Source organism: Myotis davidii, unplaced genomic scaffold, assembly GCF_000327345.1.
Source record: "Myotis davidii unplaced genomic scaffold, ASM32734v1 scaffold1633, whole genome shotgun sequence".
NCBI classification, from domain to species: domain Eukaryota; kingdom Metazoa; phylum Chordata; class Mammalia; order Chiroptera; family Vespertilionidae; genus Myotis; species Myotis davidii.
In genome coordinates this window covers 59583-67186 of record NW_006284096.1, presented here as the reverse complement: position 1 = coordinate 67186, position 7604 = coordinate 59583, and the positions used below count along the sequence as shown (strand labels likewise).

The 7604-nt window shown below is 43.6% G+C and overlaps 1 protein-coding gene across 1 annotated transcript in view; it reads left to right on the top strand.

Moving 5' to 3' along the window:
- The first annotated feature begins 5259 nt into the window (after nt 1-5259).
- Nucleotides 5260-7604, top strand: part of LOC102754110 (toll-like receptor 13) — a 22595-nt gene continuing 20250 nt past the window's right edge. The window contains exon 1 of the mRNA XM_006754245.2: nt 5260-5323. The gene's annotated coding sequence lies outside the window, so the exon portion shown is untranslated. The remainder of the gene's footprint in view (nt 5324-7604) is intronic.

Sequence of the window (7604 nt, the reverse complement as noted above, 5' to 3'; positions counted from 1 at the left end):
CTGCTGTAAAAAAGAAGGAATACTTACCATTTGTGACTGCATGGATGGAACTGGAAAGCATTATGCTAAGGGAAATAAGCAAGTCAATGAAAGAAAAATACCAAATGTTTATTTTTAGTGGAGTGGGATCTGGGTGGAGGGGAACTATGGGGGGAAAAAGAGGAACAACTGTAATAATCTGAACAATAAAGATTTAATTTAAAAATAAATAAATAAATAATAATTTTTTTTAAAAAAAGAATAGTTCTCTCACCTCCCAAAACTCCCTCATTTTATTCTTTTACCACACCTTCCCTTCATTCCTAACTTTTGGAAAATACTGATCTGCTTTCTGTCTTTATAATTTTGTCTTTTTAAGAATGCTGTCTAACCTACATAACTTTGTTAACCTACAATAAAATCAATAAAAAGGAAAAAAATGCTATCTAATGACTAGATAAAAAAGTTGTATATATGTACAATGGAATGTTACTTGGCCATAAAATAAAGAATGAAATGGCCCTGGCCAGTGTTGCTAAGTGGTTAGAGTTCTGGTCCTCACACATCAATTCCCAGTAAAGGGCATGTACTTGCGTTGCAGGTTTGATCCCTGGCCCTGATCTCTAGCTGCAGTCGGAGTGTGTGTGGGAGGCAAACAATTGAAGTGTCTCACATCAATGTTTCTCTCTCTCTCTCCCTCCCCCCGCCTCTCTAAAATAAATAAAACACATATTTAAAAAAAAGAAGCTCCATACTTTGACAGTGTTTTTGAAAGACCATGTAGTGACATCTTCACTGTGAATTTTGTAGGAGAGAAGTCAAGAATTGACCACCTCCCATGCTCCTGTTCCTGAGAGGAGTTATCACAGTATCTATACTAATAAAAGGGTAATATGCTAATTAGATTGGATAGACAGGAAGTCTTCCAGATGTCATTCCGGGTGTCCTTCCTGACAAAGCTGGGGATGTGGCCGACCTGCAAACCCTCAGTAGCCCCAAGCCCAGGCCATCCCCACCCCCCCAGAGGGGACCCCCACCCCAATTGAGGGCATGACTGGCCTGTAAACTGCCTGTGGCCCCTTGCCCAGGCTGACCCCGCCCCCCAGCAGGGACCCCAACCCCAATTGGGGGTTTGGCTGGCCTGCAAACCGCCCACAACCCCTCGCCCAGGTGGGACCCACACCCTGATCGAGGGCATGACTGGCCTGCAAACTGCTGGTGGCCCCTCGCCCAGGCTGGTCCTGCCCCCCAGCGAGGACTCCCATCCCGATCAGGGGTGTGGCTGGCCTGCAAACCACCCATGGCCCCTCGCCCAGGCTTTCCCTGTCTCCTGTGGGGACCCTCACCCCGATTAGGGGTGTGACCAGCCTGCAAACCACCCGCGGCCCCTCAGTCCCTTCCCCCAGCCATCAGGCACCTATTACCCAATGGCGAACTGGGAACTGGGGGTGGGTGGCAGCAGGGGGTGGGCCAGCTGTGGGCAGCTGGGAAAGATGGCCCTGATTGCAGGCCAGGCCTAGGGACTGTACCCATGCACTAATTTCGTGTGCCGGCCCTCTAATGATATATAAATCAATTCTAAATATACCATTTTCGCCTAACCAGCATGGCTCACTAATTGAGCATCGACCTATAAACTAGGAGGTCATGGTTTGATTTCCAGTCAGGGCACATGTCTAGGTTGCAGGCTGTATCACCAGTAGGGGGCATGCAGGAGGCAGTTGATCAATGATTCTCTCTCATCTTTTTTTAAAATATATTTTATTGATTTTTTACAGAGAGGAAAGGAGAGGGATAGAGAGCCAGAAACATTGATGAGAGAGAAACATCGATCAGCTGCCTCCTGCACACCCTCTACCAGGGATGTGCCCGCAACCAAGGTACATGCCCTTGGCCGGAATCGAACTTGGGACCATTCAGTCCGCAGGCCGACACTCTATCCACTGAGCCAAACCAGTTAGGGCTCTCTTTCATTTCTGATGTTTCTATCAATCTCTCCCTCTCCCTTCTTCTCTGAAATCAATAAAAATATATTTGCAAAAATAAATTGATATACCATTTTCCCTTCTCCTTTCCTCTTCCAGGTATTTCTCCAGTAGTGCAGACTTGGAAATTGGATGGCTCCAGTCAGACCCAGGAGATGTAGGATGGAGTTGTGCACTGATTTAAGAAAAGCATCTGACAAAGATAAATTCTTTATTATTTTAGGTACATAATAAAATGCATAAAAATAGATGTTTTTTGTTTGTAGCATCACACTTCATTGGTTTATAGGCTGTTTAGTTGAAAGAGCTTTTAATTCAGACAGCATCCAGATCAGCATTCTGGTATATTTGTCCACAAAAACAGCACTTACCAGCACCATGAATTTTTTCTATAAATTACTTACATGATGAGCCAGAGTGTGGCTTTAATCTTGCCTTTCTTGCAGTTTAGCTGAGAGAACTGATCATAAATGGTTTCTGGAAAGAAATATGTAAAGAAGCAATCTCTGAGTGGCAAGGAAGAGGAAGATGTCTTGCTGGTAGGCAAATGAAGACCGTTTTACTAAGAAAAATCTCCCAGGCTCTGGCTGGTATTGCTCAATTTGGTCATCCCATGCACCAAAAGGTCACCTGTTTGATTCCAGGTCAGGGGTGCAGAATTTGTTTCTTTCCCCTAATGATAGCCAAGAGAACCTTGGGAAACTATTGAATTCTGAAGAGATTGAATCTACACTATCAAGAACTGACTCAGGCCCGGCCAGCATGGCTCAGTGGTTGAGCATCAACCTAGGAACCAGGAGGTCACGGTTTGATTCCCGGTCAGGGCACATGCCCAGGTTTCAGACTTGATTCCCAGTGGGGGGAATGCAGGAGACAGCCAATTGATGTTTCTCTCTCACATCAATGTTTCTCTCTCTCTCTTAAAAAAATCAATAAAAACATATTTTTAAAATAAATAAATGAATAAATAGGTAGACAAATAAAAGAAAAATCCCCAGGAATAGTACTCCCAGAAAGATGAATGAAAAGACTGTTTTAGGAGTGGTGTTACTTACTGTGACTTTATACTTTTAATTTTTTTGTGGTTTTTAAAATTGTCTCAGCTAAAATAAATAATTTTTAAAAGGTGTAGGCCTCAGGGAACATCCAGAAAGTTCAGAAGAGCTGTCAGTGCATTGAGCAAGATAGTGCCAGAGTCCCAAGGAGGAGGAGACACTAGCTCAGCCCACCAGCACAAAGTACATAGGATCAATAGAAGCCACATGGGTGACTGGTGAACGGAGATACCATCACAGCTTTGTTTCTTACTGGCTGGGTGATCTAGGGCTACTTCGTATTCTGTGCCTCAGTTTCCTCATTTAAAAACTGGAAAAGTAATATGTACCTCATAGAGTTTGTTAACTGTGTAAACACATATAAAGCACTTACATGTGCCTGGAATATGATAAGTGCTCCCTAATTTTTGCCAGTAACTATTATTATTATTCAAGAGATGGTACCTAGTATGAATGAGAGTATTGAAAAAGCCCAAGGAGAGACTCTCCCCCACCAAAGAAGGCATTGCCATGAGTCTCAGGGGTGCTTCTCCTCATCCAGAAAACACAACCTTTTGTCCAGGTATATCCCACACTCTACCCATTATGATGTTATTGCAAAATATATTATTCTGCTGTCGTCTCTTTTTCTGAGCTTCACTTCTATTGAAATGTTGTGGTTTCAGTACTTAAAGTGCCAGGAGCCAGTCCATCCTTGCTGCTTGACACAGTTGCTGCAGGGAAGAAACATCTGCACAGCATATGTTTCAAGGGACCTGGCGTATATGGCATACTGTTCTTTTTTTTTTAAATATATTTTATTGAGTTTTTACAGAGAGGAAGGGAGAGAGATAGAGTTAGAAACATGGATGAGTATCAATTCATAGTCTTCTATTGACTACATTGTCACAGTCCAGCCCAGAAAAGAAATAAGCTTTATTTCTTAACTAGAGGCCCGATGAATGAAAATTCATGCAGGAGTAGGCCTTCTTGACACAGATCTTAGAAGACAGAACTTAGAAGACAGAAGCTACACAGAACCTAGAGACAGAAGAACTTTGCTGGAGAGAACATGGCAAAAGATCCTGGACAGAAACTGGCAACAGAACCTAGAGACAGAACCTAGCAAGAGAACCTGGCTGAAGATCCTAGAGACAGAACCTGGCTACAGAACCTGGATAGGACATGGCAAGAGAACCTGACTAGAACCTGGTGACTGAACCTGGCTGGAGAACCTAGCAAGGGAACATGGCTACAGAACCTGGCTGGATAACCTGGAGAACCTGGCTGGAGAACCTAGCAAGAGAACATGGACACAGAACCTGGCTGGAGTTCCAAACCAGAACTTCGCTGGAGATCCTGACCAGAACTTGGCTAGAGATCCTGGCTAGGCTGCTGATCAACTGAACGCTGTCTCTGTGTAATTCCTTCTTCGCTGACTCCACCCACACCTATGGGGAACCCCTGGACCTGCTGGGGTTAGACCCCAGCATTAAAGGTAAGAAGCACTGGGCTGTCAAAAGAGGGTGGATCCCCAAGTTTCTGGACTGTAACACACATAGGAGAAGGCGATCTTGCCCTTGATACTATAGAGATATGTGAAGGAGGGAGTACTAAAGTTAAACTATCCAGACCTGGCTCGAAACTCCTAGTTCTGCCAAGGGCTGGCCCTGTAAATGGGTTGTTGTACACCCCAAGCCAAAGAACAACATGGGTAATCTCTTCAATAGGCAGTCAAGTTTGTGGCAAACAAAGGAGGTGTCAGAGGGGAAAGAAGCAGAATTACACAGCCTGATTTCAAGGCTCAAACATACCTGAGACCTAGTTGAAGAAGCACAGCAGTTTCAGGAAACAAACAAGGGAAGAAAGGCCTCTCTCTACCAATTCACATGTTCAATTCCAGGTATGTTGGCTAGAACTGCTTCCAACACAGGGCTTGAACCAACTGAGCGACCACAAGAGCTCCCAGGGAGCAAGAAATCTGGAGGAACTTGTGATGGGCACAAGATAAAACCTTCTCACTAAATATCTGTTTTGCAATAAACACCAAGCAGGAGTTTGGCACTTCTGGGAACACTCCCTTAGCTTCCCCAAAATGAACTAGTTAGAAACCAAAATAAAACTAAAAAACACAGGGGGAAAAAAGGAAGAAGCACGAGGTCTGAAGAGGAAGAAAATGCTTCTTACTTTTGGTCACATGTCTTAAGAGCTCATTGCAATCATCTTGAGGTTTTGAAGCTTCCCAAGAAAGAAGTTTCTTAGTTTAGAGAAAATCTGACTACTGAAAGATGGGCAACAGGAATGAGTACTAAGAGCTTCTCACAGGTATGTTGCTTTCCTTGACATTTGATTAGCATCCAAGCAATATAGAGGGAATTATGAGGAAAAATCTTTCCCCAGAATTGTACCAAGAGATAGATGGCATTACTAGAGTTTGGGGGGGGGGATCAAGAAAATAAAATTTTTCCTTTAAAGTAACTAATTCAGAAATTTCACCATAGACAGTGGTATTACACAGAGGTGGCATAGCATTTATTTTCATATCAGCCAACAAACCTTGTTCTTTACTGGTTATATCTTTCTAGCTATACCCAATAACTTAAGCAGCTCTTAACAATTTGGGATCTGAAGAAATATCTGAGCCCCCGTGTTCATTGCAGCATTATTCACAGTAGCCAGGATATAGAAACATTCTAAGTGTCCAGCAATGGGTGAATGGGTAAAGAAAATATGGTGTATATGTATAATGGAATATTATTCAGCCATAAAAAATAAGGAAATTCTGCCATTTGAAATAACCTTGAGGACATTGTGCTGAGTGAAATAAGTTACACAGAGAGACAAATACTGTATAAACTTGCTTATATGTGGAATCTAACAAAAAAACCAAACTCATAAAAACAGAGATCAGATTTATGGTTGCCAGAAGTGGGGGTGAGGGTGAAGGAATGGGGTGAAGGTGGTAAAAAGGTACAAACTTCCAGTTATAACAAATAATTTCTGGGGATGTAATGTACAATATGATGACTATAGCTAACAATACTCTTTTGTATATTTGAAAGTTGCTAAGAGAGTAGATCTTAAAAGTTCTCACCACAAGGAAAAATCATTTTCTAACTGTGAGGTGATGGTGATAGATGTTAACTAAACTTATTATGATTATCATTTCAAAACATATACATAAGTCAAAATTATTGTATTGTATACCTTAAGCTTATATAATGTTATTGTCAATTATATCTCAATAAAACTTGGAGGGGCAAGAATTTGGCAATCCCCATACATCCTAAGTTAGGTGCTGCTATAACTACTGTCAGAATATGTTAAATTATCACAGTGCTTTAAAAGTTTCCAATCGCAGTCTAATAAACTCTCTAAGATAGCATATACAAGTTTACAGTTAATTTTCACTTAGATCACTGCCGTGGTTCTTTGTTGGGTTTCACCACACCTTAGAAATGCCAGAAGTAAGCAATTGGAAGGAAGGGGTAGAATTCTAGAGAGCACTCTGGGCCACATTATCCACAGTCCATGCAGTAGCCTTGGGAAGCAGGTATCAAGGTCTGTATTTGTACCACTTGTGCTGATGTGTTAAGAGCACTGGATTTTAGATCGAGAGATCTGGATTTGAATCTTGATCATACATACCACTCACTGAGTGCCACGTCATGTTATCTCTCTGGGCCTCCTTTCCTCTTCTGTAGAAATCCATAGAGATTATGTGACAGGGTTGTAAATCATAAAGTGCTAAGCAATTTTGAGGTATCTTTTCTGGGCATCAAGTTCCATAGAACCTCTCAGACTAGAGCAGGCACTATGGATCACCTCCTTTCTCATCTCCCCCATACCCAGGAAAATTTTCAAATAATGTCACTGTCAAAAAACTTCCAAGAGTAGAAATGGAAGCACTCCTCCCAATTTTACAGACAAAACATCATATATTAAGAATAACTAGAGGCCCAGTGCATGAATTCATGCACCAGTGGGGTCCCTTGGCCTGGCCTGTGGGATTGGGCCGTTTTCTGGGTGGCCAGCAGCGGGAGGACTGTTGGAGGCTCCAAGGCATGTCCAGCCTATCTCTCTCAGTCCTGATGGGCCAGACCCCAGCAGCAAGCTAACCTACTGGTCAGAGTATCTGCCCCCTGGTGGTCAGTGCACATCATAGTGAGTGGTTGAGTGGCCTTAGAAAATCATCAGCATATTATGCTTTGATTGATTGAACGGCTGATCAGTTGACTGGACACTTAGCATGTTACCCTTTTATTATATAGGACTAGAGGCCCGGTGCACAAAAATTTGTGCACTTGGGGGGCAGGGGGGTCCCTCGGCCTGGCCTGTGCCCTCTCGCAGTCTGGGACCCCTCGGGAGATAACGACCTGCTGGCTCAGGCCTGCTCCTGGGTGGCAGAGGGCAGGCCCAATCCCTAGGTCCAGCACCCGGTCGGGCTTAGAGCAGGGCCGATTGGGGAGTTGGGGTGCCACCCCCTGTCATGCACAAAGCAGGGCGGATCGGGAGGTTGAGATGCCACCCTCAGTCACGCTCAGGGTAGGGCCGATTGGGGGGTTGGGGCACCGCCCCCTGTCACACTCAAGGCAGGGTCGATGGT